The sequence below is a fragment of the Coenobita brevimanus genome, chromosome 71 (assembly GCF_032717465.1).
Source record: "Coenobita brevimanus isolate Jiangsu-jjx chromosome 71, ASM3271746v2, whole genome shotgun sequence".
NCBI lineage: Eukaryota > Metazoa > Arthropoda > Malacostraca > Decapoda > Coenobitidae > Coenobita > Coenobita brevimanus.
This window is the reverse complement of record NC_137024.1, coordinates 10,989,483-11,006,547: the sequence shown is the minus strand read 5'-3', so window position 1 is coordinate 11,006,547 and position 17,065 is coordinate 10,989,483.

The following is a 17,065-nucleotide window of genomic DNA, read 5'->3' as shown; positions in this document are numbered from 1 at the left end:
ATAAATTTACCGTAATAAAGACTTATTGTACTGAAGAAGTTAATGAAGGCTAAGGTGAGGTGAGTAAGTGTGGATTTGGGTAGCATGGGTTGGGTGTGATTTGGTTGAGTTTGGGAGTGAAATGCATTACCTTCCGGTAATTGAGTGTCCATTGTGATTAAAAAAAAAAAAAAAGGAACCACTGCTGGAGAACCGTTTGCATCGGTTAGCACTTTTTTTTTTTTCTCTGGCCTAGGCTCACACTGAAATATACTGTACTGTGCTCTGGAGGGCAGGAGGAAATTGCTCAGGGCCTGGCATGAATGTAAGGGTAGTTATGCACCGCTGTGAGGGGTAGATATTGGTGACGTGGATGATGATAATTATTGATGATGCCGAGAATTACTTTATGTGGTAAGAAATATTATTGTTAAGAAGAATTCATGACGTGATGGTGAGAAAGCATGTAGTAAAGGGATGATAAGAGGTTTGGGAATTTTCAATATATAAATTAAAAAAAAAAATTGAGGACATGAAGAAATTATTACGTGAAGGCTGAGAATTAAAGTGGTGGAGGATGAGAACTCATGACGTGTAGTGATAACCTGGAGGCTGAGCACTGATGACTGGGAAATTGAGTAGTAACCCCCACCTTATTAATTCTCACCATCCGGACAGTGAGGCCGTCAAAAAATGTGAGATAAATTTTGGATAGATAATCACGGAAGAATTAGGTAAAAGAATGAAAAAGTTGCCGCTGTAAGGCAGTGAGTAATGGAGCAAAATTTGAGACAAGTCTTAATGTAAGGATTGATGAAAGGACGAAAGATATAGTTGTGAGACTGTTAAAAGGAAAATATACTTTAGGACGAAAAGTAACGTAAGGACTGAGAAAAAATGTTAACTGTCCAACTTTAACGCTGCGAAATTTATGATATGAAGTTTGAGACAGAAGTTAACAACTGGTAAGGGTACGAAGGTGGGACTGTAAAGTTTTAGCATTATCAATGCGATTACGTCTTTTATAGTTTATTTTTTTTTTACCTTCAGATTATTTAGTTCAGCTTAGAAAAAAAAAAAAGTGGTTAGTACACGCTATACTTAACCTCACCTGTACTCTCGTTTCCTCCTCCTCCTCCCGCTATTGTCTCAACGAGCGTGGACACAGTCGCTGGAAACATGTGATCGACTAGAAGGAACGAGAAACAGGTTCGATCCAGGATTTAGGCTGCGTTAGTACAGCAACACAAACCTGTGCTTCGTGCCATCTTGTTCATCGCATGTTTAAGGCAAGAGTGTTCGCTCCCTTATACATCTTTTCTCGGCTGATTCGTGTAACGTGTTCTTATATTGTTCTTGCTGGAGGAACAACAACAGCAACAACAACAAACGACTGCACTCTAATCACGAATACTGTAGCACTAATTTTCACAGGGTATGCTTTCTTGTTCCAGCCTCACAGCCCACCACCCATTTCTTTGCTCACCACACCCAATTCTTTATCTCCCTTTGACGGTTTTATAGTGCTGTGCAGGTCATGTGGTGGACAAAAGGCTCGTTTATCTCCTCTTTCCTATTTGTGTACGTTCTTTTTCCTCTCGCCTTGTATCTTCTCTCTTCCATTTTGTCTTGCTCATTCCCACCCTCATCAGAATTTTCAAGATGTTTGCAATTTCACCTGATGTACTTGGTTACGAGAACCCTATCAGTCTGTTATGTGTTTTTTCCCTTCCTCTCCCTTACGTGTATAGTTTTCTCCTACTCTCCTTTATTTTCGTTCTTCTATTTTTGCCTCTCGCCAGCAAATTTTCTTTCTGATATTTTATGCCTGTTCTTTCCTGCTTGTGCGTGCCTTTTCTTGCCTCATTATTTACTCTTTCTCATGTTTCTTGTTTCGTCGTTTTCTCCGTCTTGGTTTCTCTCATTTCATTCCTCCTCCAATTATCCTTGCTCGTTAAGTCTCCACTTGACATGTGATCCATTCCGTCTCTCTTCATTGTTCGCCTCTCTCCTCTCTTTCTTGATTCCTTGTATTTCTGCCTTTCTTCCCCATTACTTTTCCTCCTATTTCCTTCTCTTCCTGCATTCCAGTTAGTTTCTTCTCTTTCCAATCTTCGCTTCTTTCATCTTCTTCTGTCTCTCTTTTTCTCCTACTGCTATTTTTGCTTTCCATCTCCTCCCTTTCCTCACCTTTCCACATTTCCGTTTTTGTCTTGTTTTACTCAATCTCACATGAATAACTTTTATGATATTTACACAGCAGATAAAAATTACTTCCTCTATCCACCTTGAAAAGTGACACATGTGTTTGCTGTGTTCACATCTCTTACTCAGAGACCTGCTTTCTTGTTTGTCATCCCCGCTGTGTGAGGAGATTGTTTTTACACTGCAGGCGGTGAGAAGAGGGATGGTAAGGACTCAGGAAAAGCTTTTAATTTAATAAAAAATCCGGACATTCAACAGGAGTACTGTTTTTTAGTTCTATTTCTTCCCCTGAATATAATGAGCTGCAGTTTAGTTTGTCAGCAATATGGTATGCCAGAGAAGTGTGGTTGATGAGCTGAGACCCATTAGACTCTTTCGCGCTCCCAAACCGGAGAAACACACACACACACACACACACACACACACACACACACACACACACACACACACATACAATTTTGCTTTGTGTGTGTGTGTGTGTGTGTGTGTGTGTGTGTGTGTGTGTGTGTGTGTGTGACAGACCTTATCAACATTCCTCACTGACCCTTTGTGCCTCAGCCCCCTTCCCCTTTAAATAATTTTGTGTTTCCAGGATAAGGATTACTGACTTAACGTTTTCTTGTCTCCGTTTTCAGGTAAGGACACCTACAGTTCTCTGTTTGTCCGGTGGTGCGACGAAAAATGAGGAACGAACTAATCGAAGTAAGTGTATTTTCTTGTGCTACTTGGCGTTACACTGTGAGGGATGTCCTTGAAAAGAAAGATGTCCAGGCATTTCTGTCCCTACTCAGCAACAACCCCTTCTCCCACAACACGCCATCCCCTCTCATGTACTCGGCAGGTTTGTTCAGTCACCTACTGCAGTCAAAATCCCCTCCCTCCCCCTCCATTTATCACCTTCCTCTGTACCTCTCTCTCGACTCCTCCTTCAATCACACGCTTTCCATTCTTTCTCCTCGTCTCACACACTGCTCATTCCTGCACCTCCACTCATACACTCTGCTTCCATCTTCTCTGCTTCATTTATAGTCTCTCTCCTTTCTCTCTCATCCACTCATATACTCACTTCATTTTCGCTCGACCCATACACTACACTTTCACGTACATTACACTACACTACACTACACTACACTACACTACACTACTTTCTCCCTGTTCACTCATACACTCTCTCCATTCTCCCCCTCCACTTACACGAGCACATTCACTCCCACATGCACACTCACCTCAACAGACTCAGACACTTCCTAACCCTTCCCATCCACACACTCTCCTCCACTCACACACTCATCTCCACATGTGCACTCTGTCTGTCTGTCTGTCTGTCTCTCTCTCTCTCTCTCTCTCTCTCTCTCTCTCTCTCTCTCTCTCTCTCACACACACACACACACACACACACACACACACCTAATTGACTCTCTTCCTTTTGTATCAGGGTGGTTAGTGCCAGAAGAAGAAATCTTGTTTAGTAGTTACTTAAGGTGAATCAGAAAACAGTGATACATTGTACTTGAATGGTGTAGACTGCACTTATTCTTTGTCCTCCTTCCTCTTTTGATCAGGTTCTCTAATAAATCATTGATATAAGGGTAAATAAACTAATGAGCCCAAAATTAATCATCAAGCTGTTTTTCTCGTACTTTCATATTCATATTGCCTGAGTGGCTAAAGATGCCCAGATCATAAATTTATCTATCTCATAATGAAGTGTGCGTGTGGGAGGAGGAACAGTTCTGGAGGGGAGGCTGGTGGCCTTTGATCCCCTTTTTGCCTTATAAGCTAAAAACTCCATAAAACTCTGACCAGAGGGTTCAGAGGTGGACATAAAGGAACCACAAGGGATTCCACATGGGACATTTATTTCAGGCAGATTTTTCTTCTGCCACGTGTGTGTGTGTGTGTGTGTGTGTGTGTGTGTGTGTGTGTTTCGGCAGCTTAACCTTCTGATCATCAAGTCATCAGAGACTCATTTCTTACACTTATCAACCTTACAGAATCCTCAACAGGAGTAGCCGCTAATGTTTAATATTAAACCTGCATCATCCTGGAACATACTTTGGGTTTCATTCTCTCGGGGTTTGTCTTGGAAAGATCATAATATATCTCTTGTAAAATATGCTTACAAGAGATTAAGTGTGCTTAGCCGAATCCGTACCTTTTTTACCCTTGCACAGTTGTTGAATTTATACACGCTTTTTATTCGCCCCTGTGTAGAGTACAATTCTTATGATTGGGGAGGCTCCCCACATACAGCTCTTCTCAATAGAGTGGAGTAAAAGGTTTTTCGTCTCAGTAAATCTCCTCCTCTTACTGGCTCCCTTCAACTTCCGTCTCTTCGCCGGACTGTTGTATCTTCATCTCATTTCTATCGCTACTTCAGTGGACACTGCTCCTCTGAACTGTCTACTTGCATCCCTCCACCTCTACCACGGGCGCGTAGCACCCGTCTAGCAACAAAGTCTCATCTCTTTTCCGTCCAACTCTCTAATGCAAGAGTTAACCGTTACTTCCAGTCCTTCATTTCTGCAACAGGTCAACTCTGGAACTGTCTCCCTCTATCTGTATTTCCTACTTCCTATGATCTCCAGTCTTTCAAACGCAGTGTGTCCAGGCATCTCGAAATTAACGGATTTTGAATTTGGTTCATTTTTGTATTTTTTTTTTCCTTTGAAGGAACAGTTTGCGGGCTCCTGGCCTTTGGTTCCTTCTTCCTTGCACAAAAAAAAAAAAAAATAATAATCACGATAAACACCTACTTGAATGGAGGAAGGGAGGTAAGATGAAATCGGGAGATGAGGAAGGGGCTAAGTTCGAAAGAAGAGGGGGGAGGGGGAAGGAGTGAAAGTAAAAGTGACGTATGAAAAAGGAAGTGGGCAAAGAACGAGGGAAGGAAGGATGGGGAAAAGAGGGAGGTTGGAATGACAACAACAAGCAAGCTGTTTATTGCCAGACCCTTGGGGGTTCTTGGCCGAGTAAGGGGCAAGAAGGTCCGAAAATGAACTTAAGTCTTTTTATGAATATGACCTCGTGTTCGAATAGAATCATATGGTATTTACAAATATTCTCAACCTTATAATCTTTTTGAATATATTAAGTTATACAGGAAGTTTTATGAATTAGATTTCTTGTTCTTGAGGGAACTTGTGACATTTACAAATATCTTGTGTTTAAGAATCTTTTTGAATGTCTGAGAATCCTGGAACACATCGCCTAGCAACAAGTTAGACAGTAAAGGTTCCTAGTGCCGTCCTGGAAGCTCCAATTTTACCCATTTCTCTTCTGGCTGTAATGAGTGAGACTAATGTGGTAGTGGGCCGGGAAGGATAATTAGGGAATGGGGAAGTAATCAGATATCAGGGGTAGATGAGGAATCACTGAAGGAAAGAGGAAGAGGACGACGACGACGAGGACGAGGAAACGGAGGAGGAGGAGGACGAGGAGGAGGAGGAGGAGGGTGGGTATGGGTAGAATAGGAGGAGTGGAAGGAGAAGGAAAGAAGGGGAAGCTTTGAAAGAAGGAGAGAAGGGTAGGACAAGAGTGGGTAGAAAAGAGGGAGGAGGAAGAAAGGACGAAAGTCAGTCAAAGAAATAGTGGACGGAAGAAGAAAATGATGACCGTTATCTTTAACTTCCGGCTAAAAATGACTTCCGCTACATCTGAGAGAGAGAGAGAGAGAGAGAGAGAGAGAGAGAGGTGGGGGGGAGGAAGGGAGGGAATGCTGTGCAGGTGGAGAAGAAAAAATGTTCACGAACGTTTTATCCATTCTTTTATCACAACAATGACTATTTCTCAATGTATTCTGTGTCATTATTCTGTGATTCATAAGGACGCTCCAGTGGAGATCTGAACATTTTTTCCCTGATTCCTGGCCATCTTCGTTCCGGGTTTCGGATGGAACCACTGCTATTGCATTAGACGCCTCAAAGACGTTTGGCAGAGTATGCCACATATATTGTATTTCTAAGCTGCCGTCCATATGGTTTCTGTTCTGCATGTACCTTCATATCTGCGATTTCTATTCAGGTCGTTCTGCAGCTGCTGTTGTAGATTGCCCGTGTTGTTCTGTGGCTGCCAATAGTGGTGTTCCTCGGGGTTCTGGCCGCTCGCTAAGTCTCCATAGTATTCATCAGTAATCTTTCGAGCTGTACATCCAGGAGTTATCCACGCATACGGTGATTAATTCACTCATAACATTTCCACCTGCTCTTCACAGCGTCCATCACAACAGTCACTTCACAGGCATGGGATTAGACACTGACACACGAAGGAATGTGGCACAAAAATATATTTCTGATTGGGGCCAAGGAAATCTTGCATTAATAACTAAGCAGCTCAATTCCTTGAACTTTCAGGTCACCACAATCTTTTACAAGACTAATCCTTCGTCTTCGAAAGTGCATAATCACATCCTTTATCATCTCTCTGCATCCTTGGTGTTGTCCTTCCTTGTGATCTGTTTATAAAAGATCATAACACATCTGCATGAGCAGCTTCATGGAAGTTAGGTATACCGAACGTTTCCTTGCTTCATTGCGGAAATTCTCCCAAAAGTAATATGAAATTACCGGAGGGTATGTAAAATTAAGTACGGTATGCGTCAGTGTACGGGTGGGTTTAAAGCACATATCTTCCTACATGCACCCAGTCCTGTTCTGTATGGTTTCTTATGCAAAAATCTACCGATGAAGATTTTCATGGATATACTGTTGACTAACTGGTCAGCTCCAGAACTTTCTCAGTCCGCCGTTCTCTCTTCCTCTGACCTCCAGTCATTGAAATGCAATATGTCCAGCCATTTCGAAATTAGAGGATTTTGCTTCGGCTTCCTGTAATTCATTATCTCTGCAAGTGTCGATTTTTGCTGGCTTTAATTCTGTCCAACCTGCAGAAAAAAGAAGTCTCGAGAATTTTACAGAAAGAGAAAAAAGTGCGATATTAAAACTGAGACGACAAAACCTTGGCCCTTACATAGCAGGACACTTTTAAGTCCTGGTTGGATGGCGGTGATAAAGATATGACACTAGTAAAGAGAATATTCACATTTTTACATCTTGAGCCAGCATAAACGCCACTCAGGACATTAAAAGATCATTCTGGTCGTGTCCTGAGCCAGTTAAAAGATTACCTGCGTAGAAAAAGTAGTGAAGTGACATTGTGTGATGTATTGTGTCTGATATTCACACACCTTCACTCTCTCTGGCATTCTTTTACACTCGCTTTCTGTCGCTTTCATACATTGTCTGTTTGTCTGTCTGTCTGTCTGTCTGTCTGTCTGCCTCTCTCTCTCTCTCTCTCTCTCTCTCTCTCTCTCTCTCTGTCAAGGATTACACTAAAGAAAACCAGACAGCAGTGAACCTTTTCAGTCTGGTGATTTATTTTCTGTTTCATTCAGGTTAACATAGAAGATTGTACTCTCTCTATCAAAGATCTCACGTGTTCAAGGGGATAGAGACTGTCTTCACTATTTACATCGGTACGATTCTGAATTAAGCTTTTTATGCGGCCACCACCAAGTAATGTTAAGGGCGAGGCAGACCTCTATTACTGTCGGAAATAAGAGCCCTACGGCGGAAAGAGAAAATCGACCAATTTTTACTTTGTGATACTCGATGCCGTCTGAGTGTGTGTGTGTGTGAGAGAGAGAGAGAGAGAGAGAGAGAGAGAGAGAGAGAGAGAGAGAGTCGGTAAGCAAAAATAAGAAGGAATTCAGAAAGCTACCCCTAACATGGAAGGATGATGTAGAATCAGAAGGAGACGTATAGTAACCATCATCTCCTTTCTTATTCTCTTCTTTTCGTTATTACGCACTTTTATCTTCTCACACCTTCCCTAAAATCCTGTCATATCTGTTTGTAATAACCATCGTATAATTATCTTCACCCTTCGTTCCTTCACCTCATTCCCCTTCCTTCTTTGCCCTTTTGCAGTTGCTCTTCCTCTCCTTTTTCATACCTCATTCATTTTAACTTCTAATTACATGGGGACTGTGTGTGTGTGTGTGTGTGTGTGTGTGTGTGTGTGTGTGTGTGTGTGTGTGTGTGTGTGTGTGTGTGTGTGTGTGTGTGCGTGTGTGTGTGCGCGTGCGAGGGGGGTAGTGGACTGGACGTGTTGACACTAACTGGGTTCTGTTGTGTGAATTTAATTCGTTTTTCTCACTCTCTCTCATCCCCTCCCATACCTTTCACTCTAATATACATCTCTGTACCCCTCCCTTATCTTTCATTCTCCCTTTCTCATCCTCCCGTTCACCTCTCACTCCCTCGTGTCTGTCTCTATCTCACTTCCGTCTTATTCACCTCGCATCTTATTTTTCTCTGCTTTACCTCCTCCTTCCTCACTTACCTCCCCCACTCATATATATCTCTTATTCCTTAGACTGTCAGTGTCTTGTTCGCTCTCTCTGTCCATCATCTCTTACTTTCTTCTGTCTTCGTTTCCTACAACTATCTTCTCTCTGCTTTGATTCTCTCACTCACTCTTCGCTCTCTTGCTCATGTGACATACCTCTCTTCAACTGTCTGTCACTTCTCATTCCCTGTCATTCCTTTTTCTCTCTCCCTCACAGTCTTTGCTATATATATATATATATATATATATATATATATATATATATTTTTTTTTTTTTCTGGTCTCGTCTCACCCCAATATCTTCCTCACCTTTTTGTCTTCTCTCTCTCTCTCTCTCTCTCTCTATCGTTCAACTTAAAAAGAGAAATATAAAAGAAAGTAGTTGGATTCTCTCTCTCTCTCTTCCCCCCCCCTCTCTCTCTTTCAATTTTAAAAGAGAAATAGAAAGTAGTCGGATTCTCTCTCTCTCTCTCTCTCTCTCTCTCTCTCTCTCTCTCTCTCTCTCTCGTTCAACCGAAGAGGACAAATATAGAACAGAGTCGGAGGACGAAGGGAAATAAAATGAGGAAGAAAGAAGAGGAAGAAAAGTGAGTTTGAAGAAATAAGAAGAGTGTAGGCTGGAAGTGATAAAGAGAAAGAAAAAGAGGATAATTCGAGGTAAAGTAGAAGTGATTACAAGAGAAGCACGAGGAGGATGGGAAGAAGAAAGAGGAAGAGGAGAAAGAGAAGAGGGAGAGTCAAGACAGAGTAAGAGTAGCAGAGGGAAAAGATGCATGTGTAGAAGAGGGAGACGTGGCCAAGAAGTGAATGAAATGAGAAATAATCAGGGTAAAGTGAGAAACAGTAGGAGGAGGATGACTAGAAGAGTTAACAATGGACGGAGCTAAGAGAAAGACCAGAGAGGAAGTGAAGAAAAAATATGGGGAATATACAGAAACAGAGAATCTGGCAGAAAATTGGAGAAAAGAGAGCCATAAAGGTTGAAAGAGATGGGGAGGGGGAAATGGTCTGAGGGGAGGGAAGGAAACACGTGGAGAGAGAGAGCGAGAGCGAGCGAGAGAGAGAGAGAGAGAGAGAGAGAGAGAGAGAGAGAGAGAGAGAGAGAGAGAGAGAGAGAGAGAGAGAGCGAGAGAGAGTGCGAGAGAGAGAGAGAGAGAGAGAGAGAGGTAGACGTAAGGAGTGGACGGAAGGGAAGGTTAGAAAAGAAGGTGAGAGAAGCAGAAGAAAAAGGATGCAATGTGGCGGAAGAAGAAGAGAGACTACAACAGGTAATGAAGTGGAAGAGGAAAACAGGAGGAAGAAAAGAAGTCATAGAGGGTTGTATGGAAAAGACAGAGAAAGAATGAAACTGTGTATGTTTATTCTTTTTAATTTATGTCTATCCATATATCTTTACGTCTGTTCCCTGACACTGTATTATGTGATGGACTGAAATATTGAGCATTGAGCGACACCTGCAAGCACAGTAACGTCGTCACCTCAACCTGTACTGTACTGTATACTCTCTCACCTCACCTAACCTGGTTCACTTCATTTCACCTCATTTTATATCTTATTTCACTTCACCTCACTTTATTTCTTGTTTCAATTCACCTCACATTACTTCCTTTTCACTTCATCTCTTGTTCACGTCATCTCTTTCTTCGCCCTGTCTCACTTTACTTCTTTCCCATGCGTCACCTCTCTCTTTATCTCCTGTCTCACTTCACCTCTTGTCTCTCATCACCCCTTGACCTAAGTCATTTTGTATTCTCATTTTACTCCATATTTCACCTCCACTTGGCTCATTCCATTGCTTAGCTTGCTCCATCTCTTGCGTCACATCACAGTTGGCCCACATCTCGTCTTGGCTCACCTCACTGCTTGGCCCACTTCACCTCTTTGCCCATTTCTTCTCATGGATCCAGTGTTATTAATGTCCCTACTCAGCAACGACATAACAACCTCATACACTTTAGGCGTACTCGTACCTCAATTATTCGTTCACTCGCACTCAAATGACAAAGTATTATTTGTATAATCTGTCTAACTACATGTTGCCAGATACTGCACGCCTATCCAGCATCCACCAGTACAGTCCATCAGAGCACGGTGTTCACTCCTCACCCATATATACTCTAGGGATGTATCGTTTTTCAGTTGTGTTTTTGATAAACATTCTTATGTGAGATCATAGCGTGACAAGAATTTGAGCGTTGTCAGTACTCCTCATGTCACATGCTTCCTTGTTATTCCATTGATTGGCTCATCCTTTACCCTTTACAAGTAATCCTTGCACAACCCATACCTACTGCCTCTCTTCAAAACCTCACACAAAAAAAAAAAAAAAAAAATCATCTACACTCATATCACTGTCTTGTCCATAAACACCTACTGCCGGCCATTTATCATTGTTAGTTTTCATCCTAACCCTTAACAACCAACACTTACCTATTAACAGTCTTGCAAATACTTCCGTACTTCTGTGATCAGGACTGCAGCCCTTTTATTTTGATATTATCTTTTTACTCACTCCCTACATCATCCCACTTCCATCCCTAACATCATCTTTCGCTGCAGTTCGTTACACTTAAAAGCCATTACATCTGGTTCACTTTCGTAAAACACCTCGCCTGTCTCACATTTCTGTCTGTCTGTATGCAGACATCGATCTGCATCCAACGTCCGTTCATAAAACGCCTTAATCCATCCCACACTTCTTGCCATATCATTACACTACATCCACGCATATTACAACCACGCCAGTCAAAGTCTAACAGATATTCTCCTCTGAGTTACTCTTCTGCAGAACAAAAGAGGAGAGTTTTCGGGCCCCCACTCCGACCACTTTCATGTTATTACGTAGTACAGTAGTTTTATCAGATTGGCGGCTTCTCCACATCTCCCTCTTTCACTTACAGTAGCTAGCAAATTAGGGTTTTTTTTTCCAGGAAGAACGAGGAAAAAAGATGACTGCAAATAATTCCTCTATCCCATGCCCTTACTGTAGAAAGAGTTATGAGGCACTAATATTATCGTAAGGTAAGTTTCCAGTCTCAGCTACGACGTCTGATGCCGGCAAACAGTATGTCAAAATGAAAGTTATCAGGAGGTGGGAGCGATCAGACGGTGGCATCAGATAGCAGCAGCACCTTCACTCCCTGCAGCAATGGGGAAGAGAGGGGGCTCAGTGGTGGGTGAGGGTGGGGGTGGGGGTGAGGGTGGTGTATAAGGCTGAGGGTGGGACCATGGTGAATTTAAGGGTGGGTGTAGGCGTTTGCAAATGGTTGTGGGAGTTTGGCCGTAAAGATGAAGTCGAATGGAGTTCAGGGCTTTCATGTTAATTGTAGCTGCATATTGACATTTGCAATATATCTGTTATTTACATTTTCTACTGGGATAGGGGAATATTGATTTTAGCTGCATCTTTACACTTTACACTCCCCATCATTATATTAATTTCTCTAAGTACGGGTATACTACTGTTTTTTTTTTTTAACATTTTCATTTTTACTTTGTTTAATTGTGAGAATGTGGGTAGGAATAGAAGTTTTTAGAGGGAATGGGCGAGGTTTGAGATTAATGGTAAGGGCGAGGTGTGGGATTAAGGGCAAAGGTGAGGTGTGAGGTTAGTGGAAAGAGTAAGGGTGAGGTATGAGCTGAATGGTATGAGTGAGGGTGAAGTGTGAGGTTATTGGTATGGATCAGGGTGAGGTGTGAAGTCAGTGGTAAGGGTGAGGTGTAAGGTTAATGGTAAGAGTAAGGGTGATGAGGTCAATGGCAAGAGTTAGGATAAGGTGTGAGGTTAATGGTAAGGGTTAGGGTGAGGTGTGTTGGCAAGGGTAAGGATGAGAGTGAGGTGTGAGGTCAATGACAAGAGTTAGGATGAGGTGTAATGTCAGTGGTAAGGGTGAAGGTAAGGTGTGAAGTTAATGGTTAGGATGCTAGTATACAGTATGTGGCTGTAATTGCAGTTGTACACGTCACATAAATACTCACTTCATTATTTGTTGTGGCTTATTGGTGTTGCTGTTGTTTTCATTGAGTTTCGATGAAGATGTACACATACACCTACAGTACACATCACACATACTCCTCAGAAAAGACTGCATTTTTTTTTTTCTTGATTTCATGAAAATTGTGCTTGAGCTAGGTCTCAAACGGAGATTTGTGTTCGCACTCACATGCTCATTATTTAGTTATTAAAAAATTTGAAGTTATTAAAAAAAAATGACTGAACCAAATCCTTAATACTCTTACATATGTATATGCACAACCTCTTTACTCAAAGAATCATCACAGCTCTCAGATATTACTGTGTTTCAGTTTGACAGAAGATTTTAGAGACAATTTATTTAACTTCCTCAAGTCACAGGGCCTCCGCTAAGCTGAAACAAGTGTTGTGGCGATATCCATAATAGTGTAAGACAGACGTCGTGTGCCTGAACTGGTTAATGGGGTTTAATCCTTCCAGTTGTGGTGTCTCCTGAGATGGATAACATCGTCTGGTGTTAGACAAAATAAAATAGGAAAAACGTTCTCTTGGAGAATGGTTTGAATCCATTTAGCGCAGCGCAGCACACATACTAGAAGTGTACACTGGATGTTATGTATGCTGTGACTGGAGCTCATGAAACCACTGCTCTTCCGCTGCCGACTGACGAAAAAAAGTTATATCACGTGTTCGGAGTATCTAGAAATATCATAATGCATAATGAAACGCAAAAGCAATCACGGCAACAGAGATTAAAGGAATCCGGAAATTATGTCAGCTTCATAGTGGGTGACGGGGAAAGGTCAGCGAGTTGTGGCCTTCGTAAAGTTAGGTGATTCCCCCGTGACATTCAAAGGAGGGTCGTAGATAACTGTGTTCCCTGACTGGCGGGTTCATGCATCAGATATTATCATCGTGTTGGGTCGAAGAGGTCACAGAAAAGAGTAAATAAGTAAATAAATAAAGAAGAAAGTAGCGTTTCCAGTCCCATATTGTTACGACTCGTAACTTTCAACCTTTTTACTTTGTTTTTTTTTTTTCTCATCAGAATTAGCGACAGTACAATAGTGAAGATAAACCGCGCTGTGAAAGGGCTGTAGAAATAGCCTTTCACCCTTTGTCAGCGTAGGGAGACCTTCACCTGGATAAAAATGGTAATGGATGATTAAATACAAATGCGACAGCTGAAGGGGGAATTGAGGAAGGCGATTATGTCTACTTTACACACACACACACACACACACACACACACACACACACACACACACACACACACACACACACACACACACACACACACACACACACACACACACACACACACACACACACACACACACACACACACACACACACACACACACACACACACACACATGCCTCAGCCTCACCCATCATCGTGTACAGACAGTGTACGAATATTTCAGCACTTGGACACGGAACACCAAGAGCATATTATGGAAGAGACTACTTATACTGAACCTCTGAACCGGCCTATTATTTACTGAACGAAGGGGGAGTCACAGAAAGGAGCTTATATACACGCGTGCTAGGAGCAGATGTCTCCGCTGTCGTCATCTGTATAATCACCACCAATATCACCACCGTCGTCGTCGCCGCTGTCTCCGCCGCCAAATCTAAGAGAAAACCTCTAGTCCTGAAAAAGATTAGAAGCTGTCGTCATTAACCCCATCAGTCCAGTGACTTATTTAAAATTCTTGCTTGCTGTTTCTGGACGAATGTATTTAGATCAGGAGAGAGGGAATTTTGATCTGTAGGGGTGTAGATATAATGTTTATATTCTCCTTCACATCGAGTGGTTTTCCAAAAGCAGAATGAAATATGTTGCGATAGCAAGAATTAACTAGGCTATGAAATACGTCATTAGCGTGAAGGATTACCTTCATAAGTGCAATGAGTTTGTGTTCTTGCTGCTTCCAAACGATTATATTTATCTAAGAAGAGACACCTGTAGGGAACCCGGCATGATGCTGGTCTGCCCTACTTTAATTCCTCACATTCAGTATCTCCAACATTCCCCACACCCCACCCTGCCGCTTCTGTCCAACATCGTATCTTCTCTTCTTCCCTTATCTCTTCTCTCCTCCTTGTTCCTTGTTCCTTTTTCCTCCTCTTCCCCACCCGTCCCCCGACCTTCCCCCCCTGTTCCACCCCTCCCGTTCTATATATTCTATTCCATCTTTCTCGTCCCCCTTCATTCATACCCGTTCTCTCCGTCTCTTGCTTCCCTTATCCTCCCCTCATTCAACTCTAATCCGGTCAGCCTCCCCTTTCTTTTCTTTGTCTCTTTCCTCACCTTTCCTTTGTTTCTGTTCCTTCTCCTCCCGTCCCTTTCCCTCCCATCCTCTCTGATCATCTGTTTTTTCTTCCTTCTCTCCTTTCCATCCCCTCCCCAACCTCCTATGGCCAAATATTCCGCCTTCTTCCTGTCTTCTGTTCATCCTCTCTCCCCCTTTCATCTTCCATACCTTCCATTCCCTCGATTCACTTCCCTTATATTCCTTCCCTTACCTTTTCTGGCCAGACTTCTCCCTGTCTTCTACTCTTCTTCCATTTTTCCCCTGTCTTCCCTTCTTTCGTTTGTCTTCCTTTCTTTTCCCATCCATTTCCTTTCCATCGCCTTCCAATTAACACTTCCTCTTTCCCTCGAAATCCTTCTCTTACCTTCTCTCTTCCCTTTCCTTCCCCTTTTTCTCTTCCCAAACCAGTCTACTTTCCCTTCTCCCTCCGCCACACATCCATGTTATCTTAAAAAGCCTTGAGTCTTCACCGCCAGTGGAGGATAAAGGAGAAAACATGGAGATAATATGAGACCAAGAGAGACGGCGGAGGAGGCAGGAGAGAAAAGAAGGCAGTGAGGGGGAGTGTAAGAGATGCAGACTGGGAGAGGTGTAGGAGACAAATTAGAAGGTAAAGGAAAGGAAAGAGATAAAAGGCCAGGAGAGATGGTGGAGAAGACGGGAAAGACTAGGAGACTAAGGGAAGGTGTAAGAGACGTTAACTAGAATTAGGAGAAAGTGAAGAGAATGTAGGCAACGAGTGAGAAGGTAGGGGAGATAGGAGAGACTGGGGAATAAAGGTAATTGCAGAACAAAAGAAGTTGTTAAAGAGGTTGGAGAGAAAAGGAGTCAGACAAGAAGGTGTAGGAGAGTGCACGTAAGTTGATAGGATATGAAGAGTATACTGGGGAGAATAAAGAAAGAATTGGAAAAGAGAGAAGTAATTGGAGGAAAAATAAGAAAATGAGAACACGAAGGAGAGAAAATTAAAGTCTGGAAGTGAGAAAAGAGAGAGGGAAGATCAAAACATGAGAGTGAGAACAAACTGAGGAAAAAAATACAAGGAAAGCATAAGCACGAAAGCAAAATAAGTAGGGCAAACGAGGCGAAAACATACATTTGAACTGAAAAACGAGCATGAGAAACCAGAAAAGGAAAATGAGGGCAAGGACAGAGAAAAAGGAAACCATCATCATCGTGGTCGTCGTCAGCCCAGCCTTTTTACCCGCCAATGGATGGAGTGAAGTAGGGTCCTGACCAAGGAAAAACGTGATAGAGGGATAAATAACGAAAGTCTGCCCAGTTTAATGGGGCCACACTCATCGACTCACCATTAAGCCCCCGAAATCCTACTCTACCTCAGAAGCACACGTTTTCACACATTTATGCTTCAGAATAGTGAGTCTGAACAGGAGTAAAACTGAGAAAAGAGTGACAGTGAGAATAATAATAAAAAGGTGAAAACATAATATTAGAACAAAAGAACGAAAGAAGTAATAAAAAATGTCAGACAAGAACAAAGCCTGAAAGCATAAGAAGAGATGAATAACGAAGAAAATAGGAAGAAAAGGAAATAAAGTGGAAGAAAGAAGAAAGAACTTAAGAATAAACAAAGTAAGGAGAATATCGAAAAGGGAAGGGAACATTGAAAAACAGAGAAGCAAAGAAACAAAGAGAGAGAGAGAGACAGACAGACAGACAGAGAGAGAGAGAGAACAAAAATATTGAGAAGTACAATGAGAATAAAGAAAGTGAAGAGAACTTGAACTAATTCTTATAAAATCTTGTATGCACAATGTTCATTCTCAAAACCTCAGTGCAGGTGAAAATGGCTTGTTCCACTCGTCCACTACCGTACTATATTACCAGTTATGTTTGATTTGTCCTGACTAATTACCATAACTTCACTTCTAATATACAATATGCCTCATTTGTTTCATTCATTAGCTTATGCATCTAACTTTACTTACCCTTGCTCTTCGCCTCTCCAGTGTGTGCATATTCACCGTTTTTATTTTCGTCACAGTACCATCAGACGATAATATTTAGCTATTCTATCAGTCCCTAGAATGGGAGAGTGGAACCAGGCAATACCCTGTCTGACCTTTCATATCTCAAAAGCCACTCCTAAGCTGAATAAAACTGAATGAATATAGCAGTGGAAAAAATGCACACTCAGACTGCAGTACCCACGCCCACTAGTCAGTCTGAGATCGAAACTTTGCCTTGTGATGTAACCTTCACCTTTGACAGAGTCCTC